The 17809-nt window shown below is 45.5% G+C and overlaps 1 protein-coding gene across 7 annotated transcripts in view; it reads left to right on the top strand.

Moving 5' to 3' along the window:
• PRDM16 (PR/SET domain 16) overlaps positions 1 to 17809 on the top strand; it is a 269867-nt gene that overhangs the window by 76927 nt on the left and 175131 nt on the right. The window lies entirely within an intron of this gene.

Genomic DNA, 17809 nt, shown 5'->3' with positions numbered 1-17809 from the left:
CAGAGCATCCTGAGTGAAGGCTCCAGCGCTTCTTGTTTTACACATACCAAACTATTTCTATCTACAAGGGTAACAAGGGCTTTCCTAAGAGCATGGAGGTGAATTTTCTCCCTCTTCACCTCGTGTCATCGCTTGTCAAATGCTAAAATGCAGCAGTTTGAATTCTCATGTAGGAGAAGTGGGAACTTGTATCAAGTGGGAGCTGTGGAGGTTAAGAGGTACCATCCAGCTCAGTGTTTCAGGTGTGCGGCTGCTGATGGGCATCCGCAGAATGTCCACTGTAAGAAACATTACTGTATTTTGAGATATGTTGCTCGTGTAACTCTTCTATCCAGTAACCCTACCAGGTACTCACCTCAGACCTGCGCCACCTCTCCTTGTTCCTTTTGACAGCCCCGAATTAAGGGCTCTCTAGAGTTCAGAGGATGTTCTGAGAAGATGCAGTTACTCTGTTACTCGCACAGTCAGCTGATGGGAAGAGGGTCTTTAAACCCTTAGGCAATAGTGTAGCTGATGGGGACATTTTCTTGAGGTGTGGCTTTCTGCAGGGGGAAGGCTGACAGTGTGCAGGCCCCAGTGAGTAAGGAATTTTTCCCCAGTGAAGAAAGGAAATTACGCCTTCCCTTGGGAACAGGAGGAGTTTTTCAACAGAAGACCATTATGGTCATCTTCTGCTGCTCGTTTTGATGGAACCCACAAATCCTGATGACAGAGATCACGGTTAAGCTTTTGACAGAGACAAAGCTTAAGTCAGACCCATTCTTTAGCATTTTTTACTAACTCTGTGCTTCCTGCTCGGTGTCATGGTCCTTTATGTATCCTCATCCAGCTTTCCCATCAATTTCTAAAGGGAGAGTAGATGCCTAATACCAGTAGGGTGTCTAGAAGCTTGGGGTTGTGATGTGTTGTGATGCCCAAATTCCATTTCAGCACTGAGCAATAGCTGAAGCTTTCTGCAGACTGGGATGTGCAGCGGGTGTTGAGTTCTGTTGGAAATCATCAGCATGTTCCAATGGGAGCTACTGAGGCACAGCGCTTTAGTGCTGGGGACTTGTGAACCCTGCGTGACCTGCTGTTTTGCTGGTACAAGGTAGGAAGATATGAGCATCCGTCCTGCTGAGACAAACCTTTGCACGTTTAGTTAGAGAGGTGTCAGACTCTTGACCAGCATCATTCTTCATTCCCTTATTTCAGAGCTTTTTCTTTCAAAGTGCTTTTGCCTTAGGACTCTACAACTCTGACCTTTAGCACCAATATTATACCTTTAATTATGTCTGCTAGACAAATATGTCACCTTCAACTTACTTTAGTCCTGGCATGCTATGAATCTCCCTTGGCCAGTGTACTGTAAGGTTCTGGGTTTTGACAATGCTGTTAGCAGGGAGGCATTTTAAGCTGTTCATTGTATAATCATCCCTGTAAGGTGGTGGTTTTCTCTAAACTAATCAGCAGGGCTCGTACTTAATCAACAATGATACATGTATATTTTTTCCTCAGATTACAGCCCTCTGTCTCAGTGTTCCGTGGTAAGCTGGATTCTGCACTTTATCTGATTTGTGGGATTTGAATAAGTTTGGCCTGCACATAAGTAACTGTGCACTTGACCTTGAATGTAACAGTAGCAGAGGAGCTCCAGCCCCTCTATGCTCGTGTTGCTGACAATGCAAACATTTAAACGTGGGAATTAAGATTTTGTTTTCTTTCAGTGTTTCTCCTTTTTTTTTAGTTAACCTCTGGCAGGAGAAAACTACAGCTTGGGCTGCATCTGCACCAATCCTCAGGTTATTAATATTCCTATTAAAGAGCAATGAGGATAAAGAGCAAATGGAAGAGAATAGGAATTTCGTTTGCTTGCTGGCACTACAGCCTAAAACATTATTAAGATGATTTGTTAAATAATAGAAAGGGTTTTTCATTTCCTAATTTTCCAGCTGCAGCTAAAGCTATCTACTGGCAACCTGCTTCTCATTCCTTAATATTTAGACTTATGGACCAATTTGAGAGTATTTTCTTTCCTGCTATGATTAATGCTTCTATGAAACAATGTCATCGCAAGCCATCTACCTACCTTGTCAGCTTGGCATCAGTCTGGCTGTGCTGTGCTGTAATTTATGGCTTCAGCCAGTAATTTGCAAATCTAATGTTGGGGAGGCTATGAGGATCTGAAATTTGAATGCTTTTTACTGATTTGGTAAATATCTCCCCCATTAGTAAAACAAATGGCACAGGGATCAGACATCATCTCCAAGGCTCAATAAATATTTTATCAGCCATAATGGAAATTGTCAAATTGATCTAATTGTACAATACGTTATCAACAAGATATCAAAGTTGGACATGGCCTCTGCCCTTGTCTATCATTTGCAGGCTTTTGTCTTCGACTGTGACTTCCTGGGAGAAAAGTAGGGAAGTGCAGAGTTCATTGCAAAGTAGAGGGAACAACGAGCGGTGAATAGCCATTCACAAGATAAATTCTGGAGGAATAATTAACTCTCCCCTGCTAGCCTGGAAAGCAGGGCTGCAGAAGGTTCATGTAAATCTCCCCAATGGTAACTGGTGTTTTTATGTTGAACCTGTACACATCGATCTAATACATAAAGGCAAATTATCCATCACCGATGCTGCTTTGAGGTAGCATTCATGGCTTCCTTCCTTTTAGAAGAGCTGAGGGAGTGAATTCAGAAGCAGGTTTTAGTTCTCTGGCAGCAGCTGGGGAATTATTTCATTAATTTATTAGAAGTTTAGGAGAAAAGTGACCTGAGTTCAGCTGACATTGACTGGAATTATTGCTCAGCTTGAATCCAGTGGCACGGTCACTCACAGCAAATCCAGAGTTGTAAATAATTAAGGATTTATTTGGATTTTAGCCTGATTTTATAGCAAGATAAAATGAGAAGACTTTGCCATGCTGCAATTCAGGCTTGTTAAACTTCACCCTATAGAGATGTTTAATGCAGCTCTTTGCAGTCCCCCCCTTTTTTTCCCCTGTGTGAGGGGAGAATCCATCCACAGACCCAGAAGAATCCATTGACATCAAAGGGAAGAGGACAGTTTTCATGTGAGAATTTCCTGGCAAGTAAAAAGGGGGGAGGTTGCTCTGCCTGTGGGAGCAAGAGAAACCCAGCTGGGATGTTCTGCCCTCGCCTGTGCATTGCAGCAGATCCGGGCAGGACTGGAGGGGCCTCAAGGCAGCTTGTGTCTGATGGAGCAGATTCCTCAAGGTGGAGACCCTTGCCAGCTTTTCCTCCTCAAAGCATTCAGTTTTCAGCCAGGGTGTTAATATTTAATGGGTCGGGACCAGGGCTGTGCACAGAACTGCTCACAAAGCAGCATGTGACTGCCTGGAACTGGTCAGCTTTGGCCTTCTTGTTCATGTCCATTTTCCCCCCAAGCGTCCATTGTGTAGGAGTGGTAGGATGCTTTCTTGGACCTGTTTTCTGTGTGCCTTAGGTTGCTTGTTGCTAACAAAGAGCGTGTCAGTACTGGCTCAGTGAGGTGGTAGGCATTGCCCAGGTAATTGAGATCTTTGAATAAAAGGTGCAGAAGAAACAGAAGAGTCTTCCTTTCTTTTTCTTCACATTACTGTTGGGTCTCCAAATACCCAAACTCACCAGTGCCTCGTGCTGGAGAACGGTGGTAGCCTTTGCCTAGATAGAGAATCTTAAACATGTTCTGGGATACAGCCCCTAGTTATGTTTTTCATTAGATCTCTGGGAGGCTTAAATAGAAGGTCTACACTTGATGTTTTTGGTTTCCTGTCATTTTGAATAAAAATAAGGATAGAGAATGTGGTATCTTAATAGGAACCTTGCGTAAAAGTAGCTTTAGGTAGCACTGTCTTTGAGGAAGTGCTTAAAATTTAAGCTAACAAGCTGCAAACATCCTGTAATGTGTTTTTACTGTTAGTTTGTTGGGTACAGCCACTTTCTGCATCGTAAATAGGGAACAGAAGTAAATGGAAGTGTGTGTGGAATTAGAATCAATTTTGGGATGTTAGTAACTGAGCACAAGTAAGATCATAATAGTCATTAGCTGAGTGGAAGGGTAAAGGGGCTGTTCTAACAAACAGCAGACAGGCAACCAAGAGCAAGGGAAGCCTGGGCTTCAGTGCAGCCTCTAGCCTCGGGGTTGTTGAGTCAAGAGAGGTTTCTAAACATAAGCCATATGCTTGTTCTTTCTTTCAAATATTCTTTGAAAGTGTATGTTTGGTTTTCCACCCCTGTGCTTGGTCATTCTGTGCTGTGCACAGGGGGCATGGGAGTTGTTTGGTGTGGTTTTCTCCAAAGCCCTTCTGGTTAGGGGTTTTTTCCCCCAGCAGGATCTGAGCATGATGGAGTGATACCTCAATAGATAAGATCAAGATCTTGATGTTATTAAACAGTGAAATACTGAACTCAGACAGCTTAGAGCCAGTTCTGGAGCAAGCTGGTAAGAAGTGGGTGTAATTCACTTCTTGCTGAGGAGGTGACCAGTTCCCAGCCCCTTGCCTCCTGACCGCTGTGTTCTCTGCCGCCTCTCGGACATGCTGTCGTGTGTTGTTTCTCTCCAGCACACGCACAGAGCATGCAGCATTTAGTTTGGCCCATCCAAGTGATGACAGACCTGTGGGTGTGAGCAAGCCCAGGCTTTAGCACCCATGATCTGCTGCACATCCTTTAACTTTGGGGAGAGAGCTATTCATTTTTAATGCAGTCCTTCTTTTCTTTGCATCCCATGCACGCTCCCACCCCCAAATCAGCAGACCTAGATCTGTATCTGTAATGGCTTCTGGTGAGAAGAGGAAAAAAAAGTAAGTTGTTCTTAAGCATTCATTTTCTAGGCCAACAATAACCCAGCCTAGACGAGTAACTCCCTCCTAGTTCCTACAGAGAGAAGTGTTAGACTACACAGACAGTGAGGTCATTCATAGTCACTATTGTTTCTTGATAACCCAATTAAGAAAGTGCAATTTATCTCGCCTGTTTCCATTTAATTACCTGATTTGTCTGAGCAGTCTCACGAGCTATCTGCCCTGCACTCCAGGGTTCTGTGAGGCTGAGGACCTGCTCCTGCTGCCTGCTCCCCAGGTGCTTTTCATTCATTTGACCTATAGTCATAGACAGTTATAAATCAGGAAGGTGGAAAGAGCCATCACATTGCTTTCCCTTACTTTATCATGAGGGGGGAAATGTGTGTGCTAGATTGAGAGGCACAGTGCTATTGCCCTCTTGCTAATCTCAAACCGAACTTTAATAAAGGTATTTTATAGTCTTCCATTTAAAACTAAGGATGGCTTGAAAAAAAGGTTGGTGTGTGTGGAGATTTGTCAGTGTGGATGTTCCATAGCAAAGGGTCAAACCCACAGCATTAATATCCAGTGGAGAAATTACTGATACCTGTATATCACTGTTATTAACATGCTCTAATGACTCGTGTTTGTAAATGCTGTCTTTGCTGTGGTTATCACTGCTGCCAAATGCAGTTTGGAGATACCTGTCTGAAGCAAAGGAATCATTTCAGGTGAGCAGCCCATTACCTTTGGCCTTCTGAAGCTGTACAAATCAGCAGCTAAACCGCAGGAGGATGTCTCCTGGTGTGCTTTGGCTTCCTTGCTGCCCTGTCATTTTACCCAGAGCTTTCTCATTTGCAGGGTTCAGTTCACAGATTTAGGCATCCCATTCCTGGAAACGTGTTTAGTAAGCTGAATGTTCTTGGTGCAAGACCCTGAGGTCTGGACTCAGGGGTTGCTTTTGTTGTCCAGCTTTGGACACCAGGTTCCACTGCTTAGGCACTTACTCAGGTTGTACAGTGTTTTAGAGGAGCTTGTGCTCTGACTCCCTGTAAGACTGGAAATGATGTCCTCAGTTAATCCACCTGGCAAATCGGTGCTGGTGCTTGGGAATCGATGTTACCCCTGTGGTTCAGCTGATCTGCATCTTCTGTCTGATGGTAATAGGTGATTTAGGGGGAGAGAGCCTGGCAGGGACATTTACCTTTCAGAACAGGGGGTTCATCTTCATTCAGATAGCATTTTTGTGACCTAATTCACATTTCAAGTGTGAAAGCTGTAACAGCAGCAGGAGTAGCATCACCATGCCCTTCTGTTTCTCTGGTGCAGTGCTGTTGTGCCTGCTCGTTGCAGTTGAGCCCTCTTTGGAGGGCCCACCCGTCAGTGTTGTGCTGGGTACAAGTGCAAACACTTAGAGATAATCACCACCTCAGAGACTCATAGGCTGCTTGGAGTGAAGGCTTCTGGGCTCAGTGCAGTGAAGGTGTGAGCTACCTGAAGAGCTGTGGAGGTTAGGGAGTGTTTCATCTCTTCCCTGTTGCTGTGTTCACTTGTAAGTATAGAGCAATGGTTTGATTTTGGAAGCCAGGGCCGTCCACCCTTCCTAAGGTTGTGGGTGTGTTGTGTGGGTTTCTTTTCTCTCTGCAGTTGTTTGAGCTGCTGCTATTTGTGAAGAGGTGTGTGCTGTGCTACTTGAAGGTAACCATGAACTGTGCTACCTGCTGATAGCGGGCAGCTTTTGTTTGCTTTGCACAGTCCTGTGCAGCCCAAGCAGGTGGACAAATGCCTAAGGAGGGTTTGGCTTTGTTTGGGTTGTGTTGTGTGTATGGCTTTCTTCTTCTTGCCTCTCCACCCCTCTACCCCTGTAGCAGAAGCACCCTTGCATTTCTGGGGTGTGTGTTTTGTCTTGCTGGATGGGTTTAGAGGAGAGATTAACAGTGTAATCAGGAGCTTGGTGCTCTGCGTGTTCCAGCAAATCACTGAGCACTTGGGATAACAGGTTAGCCAAAGGAGCAAGCAGGAGCTGTCTGAGTTTATCTGATGCATTGAGAATTGAGTATCTGGGGCTGTGCTTGTAGCATGTTACAATTCAACACAATGGTATGGTATGATACCATGTAATCTGCTTTCTCTGTTTATCAGGGATTATCCCATCACACGGCTTGCACGACGTACTGGGAAGCAGCTTTTGAGAAGTTTCAGTTTCTGACTGCTGAGCTTGTGTTGCATGTTCTCAAGTACTGGGCTGTTTGGCATGTTGTGAAAATAATGATTGTGGTGCTGCATAACCCGTTTCATCCACAAAGGTAGAATCACGTCGGTGCTCTGTTACACAGGCTGGTGAGCAGAGCTGTGTCTGTCCTGGGTTTGTGCAGATACTAAGATGATTGTATTGAGAGCCCTGTGTGGGATGTGTGCTTCAAAAGTCTGTTGTCGGATTGGGCAGTAAGTGAGGATTTTGTGACAGTTCCAATGGGTTTTATAATTAAGGTGCTCTTTGTTATTGTCTCTTGAAATGTGGCCTTTTTCAAGATGCCCATCAAGAGGGATGGTGCTTTCTGAGCAGCAAGTGCCACGGGTGTCTGGAGTTTTGCAGAGATATCCCAGCTCTTACTTGGAGCATCTTTGGGCAGTTCTCAGGCCTTGCTGGGGGGGGGGGGGGGTGTGTGTGCTTTTCTGATTAGGAAGTGTCTCCAAGGATCCAGCAAGAGGGCAGAGCTTCCTCTTCTGCTGCTGACCTCATCTCTGAAGCAGGTTTCCATCCATAAGGTTTGTTAATACAGAGAGCGCTGATTTCTTTTACACCCACTAGGCAGGAGTGAATGTTCACACAGCTGCAGATTGGATGTAACATCCCCCATGTCCTGTGGTCACTGTGGGGACACTACAGGATGCCCCGACAGTGGCCTGGTCTTCCCTGAGCATTGCTGCAGTTCAGTTGCATTCCTTCCACGAGCTGGGAAGGATGTTCCAGGTCCTACAGCTCCTGCACCAATTCATCTGTTCCAAGAGAAATATCAGTTAGTTTACTGTAAAGTGTAGAGCACTAAAGGCAAGACAAAGCACTACAGTGGAAATCACCCCAGTAATATTGACTAAGAGATCTTTATTCGCGTGTGAAGAATGGGGTTAGGAGATTTGATCCTGACACACACTTTGTCCAGCAGGATAAAACCTTCTTGTTGGGTTTATAATCCCTTGCAGTTGGTGCCAGAAATCATGAATTTGCCTAGTGTGTGTAAGAGTAGAAGCAGGCTTACGAAGCACAAGCAGTCATACATCTTCTGCTGCTCAGTGTTGGCTTCATCCTTTCATCCCTTCAGTGTGATAGTGCTTGGAGCTTTTCCTGTGGCTAAATAGAAGGATAGCTTGTTGTATTCTGGGAATTTGGTGAAGTCCAAATCTCTTCTCCCAGGCTTAAGTACTTTTGACACCTAAATGAGGTGCCCTGATGTCTTAACATGCCATTCCATAGGGATTTGTCACCTCCATCTATCCTGGAAACTGGAAAATTGTAGTAGTGTTGGGATTGGAGTGTACCTGGAATGAAAACCCAAAATGGTTGTGTTCTCTGTACCTGTGCTTTGATTTGTGCTTTGTACCATAGAAGAGAAGGCTGCATGGAGACCTCATAGCAGCCTTCCAGTATCTGAAGGGAGCCTATAGGGATGCTGGGATGGACTCTTCATTAGGGACTGTAGTGGTAGGACAAGGGGTAATGGGTTAAAACTTAAACAGGGGAAGTTTAGATTGGATATAAGGAGGAAATTCTTTCCTGTTAGGGTGGTGAGGCACTGGAATGGGTTGCCCAAGGAGGTTGTGAATGCTCCATCCCTGGCAGTGTTCAAGGCCAGGTCAGACGAGGGCTTGGGTAATATGGTTTAGAGTGAGGTGTCCCTGCCCATGGCAGGGGGCTTGGAACTTGATGATCTTAAGGTGCTTTCCAACCCTAGCTATTCTATGATTGTGTGAAGTGCTTGGCTGAACGCCAGGAATTTGGAAAAATGTTTGTAAATCCCACCAGCCTCGCATATTTCTCCTGAATGATGATCAGTTCCAATGTTTGGACTGTGGAAAGACAGCAGTCCTTGTTTGTCATGCTGTCCTTCGGAAAGGGTGGCTGGCTGGCTGGCTGCGGCACTATCTGGTGGTAGCATCTGCAGTGACCGACCTACCTTTCCTACAAGGAATATCTGCAGGTCCATGTCTGTAGATCCATTTGGAAGCACTGTTACTACTGACTTGCAGGAGGAAACCTTGGCAGCAAAAAGCTAATGTGAGCTGTTTAGGAGACCAGTGAACAGAGTGTGAGTACTCCAAGCGTTTAGCAGATGCTTCAGAAATCAAACATGCTCAGAGAAAACACAATCTGTTAGTGCAGAGAGCGGCTGAGAGTGGAATGAATGTAATTTCTCCCCACTTGAATCCACAGTGGATTTCAGATCCAAAAAGTAGAACACCTGCTCATTGGGTTGCAGGAAATCACAGAATCCAGGGGTAGATGGATTCAAGGGACCTTAAAGATCATCGTTTCCAACCCCTGCCGCAGGCAGACAGGGACCCCTTCCACTGGAGCAGCTTGCTCCAAGCCCCTGTGTCCAACCTGGCCTTGAGCACTGCCAGGGATGGGGCAGCCACAGCTTTTCTGGGCACACTGTGCCAGCGCCTCAGCACCCTCGCAGGGAAGAGCTTCTGCCTAAGAGCTCAGCTTAGTCTTCCCTCAGGCAGTTGTAGCGAGGGCTCTTCCACATTACCATGGGTTGACACCTAGCAGATGATGTGTAAGGCAGATATTAATTCACAGAGTCCAAGAGTAGCTTCTTGGGTCTTGCTCACTGTGCAGAAGTTTTCTATGACCCTCATTTAGCATCTTATTTAATCCTTCTCCCCGCTGCTCTCCCTCCACCCATCATTCTGAGGAACCACAAGAGCAAAGTCTGCATCCTCTTACATGGCAAAACGCCTGAGAAGGATCCTGTGCTTGTTTCCATTATGATAAAAGACAAAACAACTAAATTAAATTGGAAGCAATCTCTGCATTACACAAGTCTGCATACTCCAAAATTCTCAAAACAAAAGAGGTGCCGGGAAAGCCAATCACCATTGGAAAGGAGGAAGAAAGTGTCTCTGGACTAAAACTTTTACTGTTCCTTAACTCAGAACTGAAATATTTTAACTCCTCGGCCACCAGAGCCATTGAAGTTTCAGAATGCAAAAAGCAAAGCCAAGGAGGGGATGTGGCTGGTACCTGGGTTCAGGGCTGCTGGGGAATGATGCTGTTTCAGAGCTGATCTGCCTGTGGTTCTGTCCCTCACTCTGCTGCAGTGGGACTGGGAAGCTGTGATTTGCACGTGTTCACCCGGGAGATGTGTGAGCCAGCCAGAGGGAACATGTGCTGGGGACTTGGCAGTGTAAAAAGGCAGAGGAAATCCAAACTGTCTTCTAGCACTCGGAGCCCTTTTTTTCCCCCTATAAAAAAGAAGGCTGAAACTTTGAAAGCCTAGACTATTATTTGTTATGGTTAAGTTGGCCACTGACCCACTGGCATAGAACAGAATCTGTTGCACAAAGTTGGTGCTGGATTTTGTTTCGTTGGAAATGGAGGGCTGGAAAAGTGAACTGATCAGGTATCTTGCCTCATCCAATTTAATTATTTTAAGCAAAAAAGAGGGAAAAAAAAACCCCAGGGTGGTTGTGGGGGTGGGGGGGGAATTCCTTGGAGCTCAAGTCACAACATTATTATCAATTCAAATTCAGTGAGCTTTTCTCTCCCTTGACTCTGGATGGAACCTGATCTTATGAAACAGAGATGCTTTACCTGGTTCTGTGTGTGTGTATGTGCACTGCAAATCGCTGCTAATGTTTTTATCCTTCTTTAATCTTGGTTAGAAATGGAATAATTTATTTTTTATTATTTGACATGAAAATAATGAGAATTTGCATTTATATAGGTTCAGAGCAAGCTTTCAGCCTTCCCAGAGATCAGAGATGGGCTTTGTTGTCTGCATGTGAATAAGGTTTTCAAAAGAAATATGGGAATATCAGGTCACACTATGCCACACACTTAAACACAGTGCAAGCCTTTGCCAAGGTGATACCCGTGATCCTTAAGGAACTTGAAAGCTCAGTGCTAAGAGAAGGAAACTTCTGTTGAACTCACCGTCGGGATGGGATGCTGCCAGGGAACGTGCTCTGCCCTTTGCAGGATCCTTCCTCCTGTGTTGAGAGTGCTGCAGGGATCAGGACCAGGACTGGGTTGTGCCTGACCTGAGAGCCCACCGTGGACATCCCTGGCAGTAGGATCCAGTGGTTTGTGTAGCCCAGAGTGGGCCTCAGCAGTGAAAAGCAAAGATGATTTTGTGGCAAAGGCTTTAAGACAGGATGTAGTAAAAGCAAAGACGGTTTCCTAGCCCTCACTTGGTCAGCTTGGCCAGATCACCTCATGTCTCAAGGGTTCAGTTTCTCATCTCTATCACTGGGATACAAAGCCTGTGTTTTTCTGCTTGTTCAGGGCTGAAGTTTTCAGGGCACAGCTCTTGGGGTGTTTCTGTCTTTGTGGCATCTACCGCAAGCTGGTCTGAATCTCAGTTGAAGCCTGTGTAAATGACATTGCTATGCACAAACTAGAGTTTGACCTGGGGCTAGGTGCGGGCATCTGAGGGCAAAACCTGGTCCCTAGCATGTAGGTGCAAATAGGTGCAGATACCCAGAAAATCTCGTGAGCCTGCAGTTCTGGCTCTGAATTTCCCTGCTGCCGGTGCACAGTGAGCAGAATGCGGCTCTTCCTCTTGGGGCTGCGCTATTAGCCAATGTCTGCAGAAAAATACACAATTTACCACAATTCACCTTTAGAGGTTTCTTAGGAAGCATTTTTTGCAGTGGATCATTCAGCAATGAAAGCATCATGGCATTGTGCTTAATAAATCTTGAATGAGCCGGGATGGGTTCAGAAGTGAGTGGTGCAGAGATGACAAACCAAACCCAGCAGAATCGCTGTTGGTTGGGCTGACTTGCCCGTTTGAGATGACGGTGCTAAGAATTCCCTCCTGCAGCAGTGATGTAATCCCTGGGAAGTGTGGGATGAAAGCGCAGTTTGCAGCAGAAGAAAGGGAAATTACTTGCATTTGGAAAAATGAACCTTGTTTTTTAAAGGCTTCTCCAGGCAGCGGTGAGCATTGCAGGCTCTGCTGATAGACACTGGAGTTACCTGGCGGAGCCTCCCTCGTGACTGATAAGTTACAGCTTTATTTTGATAGTGCACCAGTGGGGAGATAACTGGACAAAGCAGGGGCTTTCTCCTGTTACAGAAGTGGCTCCCCTCAGGTAAAGCAACTCAGTTGTTCATAAGTTGACCCATTGACCTTCTAATCACTGACAAATTATCCACTGCTTTATTCTACAGTCTTCATTATGCACTGTTATTAAACAGACTAATTTCTTTTTTAGAAGGACAGGATCACTGAGGTGCAATAATGACCCCTTTCATTGACTCCAGTGAGCGGTTATGGAAGTATTTCTGTGATTTGTACATGAATTTTTGTATATTGTGATGGTTCCCATGTGGGTTTTGAGGCATTTGTGATGCAGAGGGTGACACTGTGGGCTTTCAGTGTTGAACTTTATAAAATGTGAGTAATTAAAAGTCTTTATGCAAGGTATCCCCTGTCCCAGTAATATGGAAAACATCCAGTTACTTAGAACCCCAGACTGGTGGTTTGGGTTGAAGGGGCCTTAACACTCCTCCAGCTCCAACCCCTGCCGTGGGGAGGGACCCCTTCCACTGGAGCAGCTTGCTCCAAGCCCCTGTGTCCAACCTGGCCTTGAACACTGCCAGGGATGGGGCAGCCACAGCTTCTCTGGGCACCCCGTGCCAGCGCCTCAGCACCCTCACAGGGAAGAGCTTCTGCCTAAGAGCTCAGCTCAGTCTCCCCTCGGGCAGGTTCAAGCCATTCCCCTTGGCCTGTCCCTACAGGCCCTTGTCCCAAGCCCCTCTCCAGGTTTCCTGCAGCCCCTTTAGGCACTGGAGCTGCTCTAAGGTCTCCCCTTCAGGAGCCTTCTCTTGTCCAGGCTGACCCAGCCTGGCTCCAGAGCAGAGCTGCCCCAGCAGTGCCGTGGCCTTGCCCCAGTGATGGAATTGCAGCTGGTTCTGTGTGTGCTGCTGGCTTCCCCCTGACCTGCTGCTCCAGCCTGAGCCGCAGCCTGCACCAGGGCTGCTCACTGCAGGCACGGACACCCGGGCTTTGTGCACGTGGAGGTGCCTCTATAGGGGCAGGTTTGTGCCCTGGGAAGAGCCCAGCGGCAGTGATCTCTCTCCCTACGGCCAGAGCAGCCTGAAGGCTGAGCTCTAGAGCAGGCTTTAAGTAAGTCTGAAGGGAAAAAAAGCAGGAAATAAGTTTTGCCTAAAATAACAGAGATAACTCCATGTTGCTTGCATGATGTTTTGTAACGTTTCCCATCAGTCTTTTCACTAAAGCTTTTCCAGTTTTTCAAAGGATTTATTGTGAAGGTGTAGGGAGCATGGGGGAGGGCAAACAAATTAGGGGTTTAAAATTACTATTAAGTATCTTACTTTCAACCCCCTTGACTGAGATCCTCAGTTCAGAAGGAAAGAAATCAATGAACCATAGTCTACATTTTGAAAGAGAACTACTGAGCTTAAGTTTCCAGTAGTGAACATCTTAAAGAACCCAATTTTTCCAAAAGCTGCAAGTACCATTCTCCACAGACGTTTCTCTTTTGATGTTTCCAGTGGGGTAGCAGATGCTGGGACACCTAAACTCAATAGGAAGCTTAAAACAGTGTGTTAGAGAAGCATTTATTTCCCAGTATCCTTTCAGCTATGAAGAGAATTTGTTGTACTCCATAATGGATGAGCTAAAGCAAAATCCAGTTTAGCTGTTTTCCTTAAAACTCTCTTTAAATGTTCCTAAGTGACAGAAGTTACCAGTGGTGCTGAGTGAACAAGGAGATAGTCAGAATTGAGCCCTCACCAGGCTTTTGAGCAGCTTAGCATTTGATGTTCTTCCTTTTCCTTTGTGTGTATTTGGATTCTTTGACCCCGAGCTGTGTCATCAGGAGCAGAAGCAGAACTATTGTGTACTCAGATGGGCTCTAGTGAGTATGTCTTGTGCATAAAATCAAAGAATTTCACAAATTGCCATGCAAACCTTATCTGACCTTTCAGAACAGAATTCCCACTGTTCTGGGGGCTGCTCTGCACCAAGTGCGTGGGTCCTTCTTTGGTCCTTTGTACTGCGGGCATTAGGAAGCCTGGATTTGTGATGTAGAACCTCAGCAGAACACCCTGACCCCTTGTAAGAAGCACCAGGTAGAGAAACAGCAGTGGGGCTCAGGTGACAACTGTAGAAGAGACCTGTGGTAAAGTGTTCCTCTTCTGAAGGACAAAGGCCTGAAGTGCGAGAACCTTTCCATTTATGAGTGTGATGCTAATCCTTTTAAAACTGGGAGATTAATGTGTTTGTCAATGGGAGCAGGAGTAGGTGCTTAATGTATATTGTTGTAGTGCTTAAATGGCTGTATGCTTAAAGCCTCCATTTTCAAACACAGGCTCTCAAGTGCCTGTAGCCAGGCAGAAGAGAACTGAAAGCTGTCGGTTTAGATGCTCCAGTTGAGTCTGTTCCAGCACTGCCCATCCTTCGTCTCTGGAGGGGCTCATGCCTTCCCTTAAGCACACAGAGGGAGCATCCCAGTGAAATCTTTGTGACCCTGTGTTTCGTAAGTGTGGAGCTGTGTTTAATCAGAGGAACATAAAATCTCTTAGAAGACTGTCAGTGAAAAAGCACAAAACAAGACTGGGTTTATTGTGTAGATGAACTGCAAATGCAGTCAGTTGCTGCATAGGAGACAAACTGGTGATGGACTCCTGCAAATGGTGGGTATTTTCAAGCACTTGGTAGGTGTAAGCAAGGGTATTGTAGTCCCGAGTCTTTTGTTGCAAGATTTAAAGTAACTAAAGAAATGAAGTGAAATCAAAGGCTTGGTTTGCATGATGGGAGCTATATGGAGATTGTGCCGGAGATTAGCGTCTCTCACAAAAAGTACTCTGGGTTCAGGTTCACAGAATTATTTCCCTGTTATCTTTGTTGTCGATGGCACGATTGTATGTAGATTGCCACAGAACTGTTCTGTTATTTTGGAGTAAAAGGGACCTGTTGTATTGTTCAGAAAGCACTTGTTCCAATTCTGAGTACTTTCCATCTGTTTTCCTATTTCCTTCCTCTCGATAGGAGCAGCATTTCCTCCCCTTCTGACTCCTTGAAGGGGCGGAGAGGGAGATTCTTCGCACAGCCTTGTTTAGCTCTCTGATATAGGATATTGCTTAGGATTTAATCTCTGTCTTTGGGGGGAAAAAAAAGGAAAGAGGGGAGAAGGAGTAATTTTGTAGGTTTGTTTCAAAAGCTTCACAGAAAAGGAGCCTCCGTAGTGCCAGATCAGCAGCATCGCTACCTCAAATTGTGGGTGGCCCCTGCAATACAAGTGTGGGCCCTGGTCCAGGTCATGGTGAATTAAGGGTCCACAACAGGAAAAGCCTCCTTCAGCCAGTGCTCATTTCTCCTTCCTCCTCTCTCATCACACACACACTTCTCTGCAGTTCTAGCGAATGCTCAGACGTGCTGGGTTGGCAAAGAAGCGCTTATTCTTCTCTTGTCCTTGGTACGTGGCTCCTCCCATGCCCCTCTGTGGGAAATGGAGAATAATGCCCGTTGGAGGCACAGTGGTCATCCTCCTGCCCATGCTCTGTCTGCTCGGAGATAGGCAGAGCTCATCCAGGCCATCAGCACCTCTTGCCTGTGTTAGATAAAAGCAAGGAAAGAAATGGCGAAGGAGAAGAATCCAAAAGGAAGGCAGGTTTCCCAGGAGGGAGCCTGAGCATCCTGGGTGATGGCAGTGGGGCTGTGTCTGTGCCTGACCCCCAGCTGCCTATCACAGGTCTCATGTAACCTTGTCTTCCCCTCAGAGCTGTACGGCGTAATGGATTTCTTTAAATTAATAATGCGTAAAAGGAGATTTACACCGCAGTGCTCAAATATTGTCTTTGCCTTTTATTCATGCATTTGTCACTGTAATCTCTAATAGAGGTGTTCAGTGGGGGGGATAAATAATGAAGGGTAAAAAACTCTGTCATAATCCAGAGCCATTTGCAAATTCATCACCAATATTCTTTTGGAAGCAGAGACAGAGGGAAATGAAAAATATATCCTGGTGCTAATATATCTCACTGATTTCCATCTCCCGTTTATTCAGAGCACCTACTTTGAGCTATGATAGAATGGGAATCCTGGAAATTGCCATTCCTTTTTAGAGACGAGTCTCAGGCTGCTCCTGAGCCTCTCGAGCAACAGATTAAATATAGTCAATGAATACTAAGTTAATATACTTTATAGTCAGACCTAATACACTTACCGGGTGTGTGGTGATTAATTAGGGTTTCTGTTATCGTGTACAAAATAGTATGGAAGTTGTAGCGATTCTTTGGCATTTAAGCTGTTGTGGGGGCCTTCCCAGACCTTTTGTAAAAGGTAAGAAAATACAAGCACGTATTTTAAAGCAGGAATCCTGCAGAGATTTTTCTGTGTTCAATATTAAAGCAAGAAGGGCTGGAATACGTCTTGGAGCTATCCCGAGGCAGACGCAGCTTCTCATGGGGTTCAGATTCCTTTAACCTTCAGCAAAAATGTTGCAACTCCAGGATTTTGAAATGATGGTCTTGGGAGAAAAGAAAATGTTCTTGCAAAAGAGGTTCCCTTGTCACAGGCCCTGACGCCCCAGCCTGGGAGGTATTGCAAAACTGGTGTGTGACACTGTGGGGGGATCATCTGGGTGATGCCAGGGTCGTACATACAATGGTGTGGGCTGGAAGGGACCTTAAAGCTCCTCCAGTTCCACCCCGTGCCACGGCAGGGACACCTTCCACTAGAGCAGCTTGCTCCAAGCCCCTGTGTCCAACCTGGCCCGATATATAAGCCCATATAAGTTTATACATGAAGTTAAAACCAGACAGAAGCCTTGTGATACCTTTCACTGGAGCCTTTATGGTACCAGCCTGGACAGTTTGATTGAACCCAAATCAACTTCAGCAGCGTTCCCAGCATCCGCTGTGATGCCACAGAGGAAGTTTTCACTGACTTCATTTGGTGATTACACAGCAGCAGCACTGCAGCCGGTGGATGGCAGTGGGATATGGTTTAGGGCGTGAAAAGTTTGGGCCTAATATATATACTAAGGTAGTGACATGGTGTTTTGTAGCCTGTGAGCTTGAAAGTGCCTGGACTTAATGGAATCTGCTGTTCTGTGTGTGATTGCTCCCTGCTGCCAAGCCAGGGCTCAGTTAGAACCAGCAAGCAGAGTGAAAACAGAATGTAGTAGCACTCTGAAAAGGGGGAGAAGATGAAATATATCACAAGATAATAAGAAAATAAACCATTAAAAGGCTCTGTTTCCTATTATCATGTGGTTTTATGTTAATGAAGTTGTTCCAGGCCTGTTTGAGTTTAACTCAAGCAGGGGAATATGAGTAATATGAAAAATATGTGGGGATGAAGACCCTAAGTTAAAAAGTCTGTGAAACATTTAATGTTTTCATTCACCATGCATTTCAGAAGAAGATATAAAGCAGCCAGAAAGTGGTACGGAAAAAACATTAAGCACCAGATTTTCCTTTCTGAGATCTCTGAATCTGTGTTGACAAAAGCAGGGCAGAACTTGACCCGATGCTGCTGTGGACAGCGTGGGGATGCCTGAGTTCAGATTCGTGTGCCCAGTTTATCCATCATGGCATAAATGCCTGGATGAGTCTTAGAATTCCAGAAAAGAACATGAATGATAAATGGCATATCCATGTAGGGTGTGTGCCCAGGTTTCAGTAGTGGCGTTTTGGGTTTTAACCAAACAATTGATTTACAAAAGGGAGGAAAAAGTATTGGAGGTAGAATTTGGAAAGCAGCTTTGATCAGAAAAATGGAAAATCCTGAAAATGTCCAAACAGACTTGAATATTTTCATAGGGTTTGATTTCAGAAGA

Source organism: Neopsephotus bourkii, unplaced genomic scaffold (genome assembly GCF_033783945.1).
Source record: "Neopsephotus bourkii isolate Nb327-2 ecotype Australia unplaced genomic scaffold, CSIRO-AGI_Nbou_v1 NB_593, whole genome shotgun sequence".
In the NCBI taxonomy this organism is placed as follows: domain Eukaryota; kingdom Metazoa; phylum Chordata; class Aves; order Psittaciformes; family Psittacidae; genus Neopsephotus; species Neopsephotus bourkii.
Note: the sequence above shows the minus strand (reverse complement) of the source record. Positions and strands in the feature narration are given on the sequence as shown.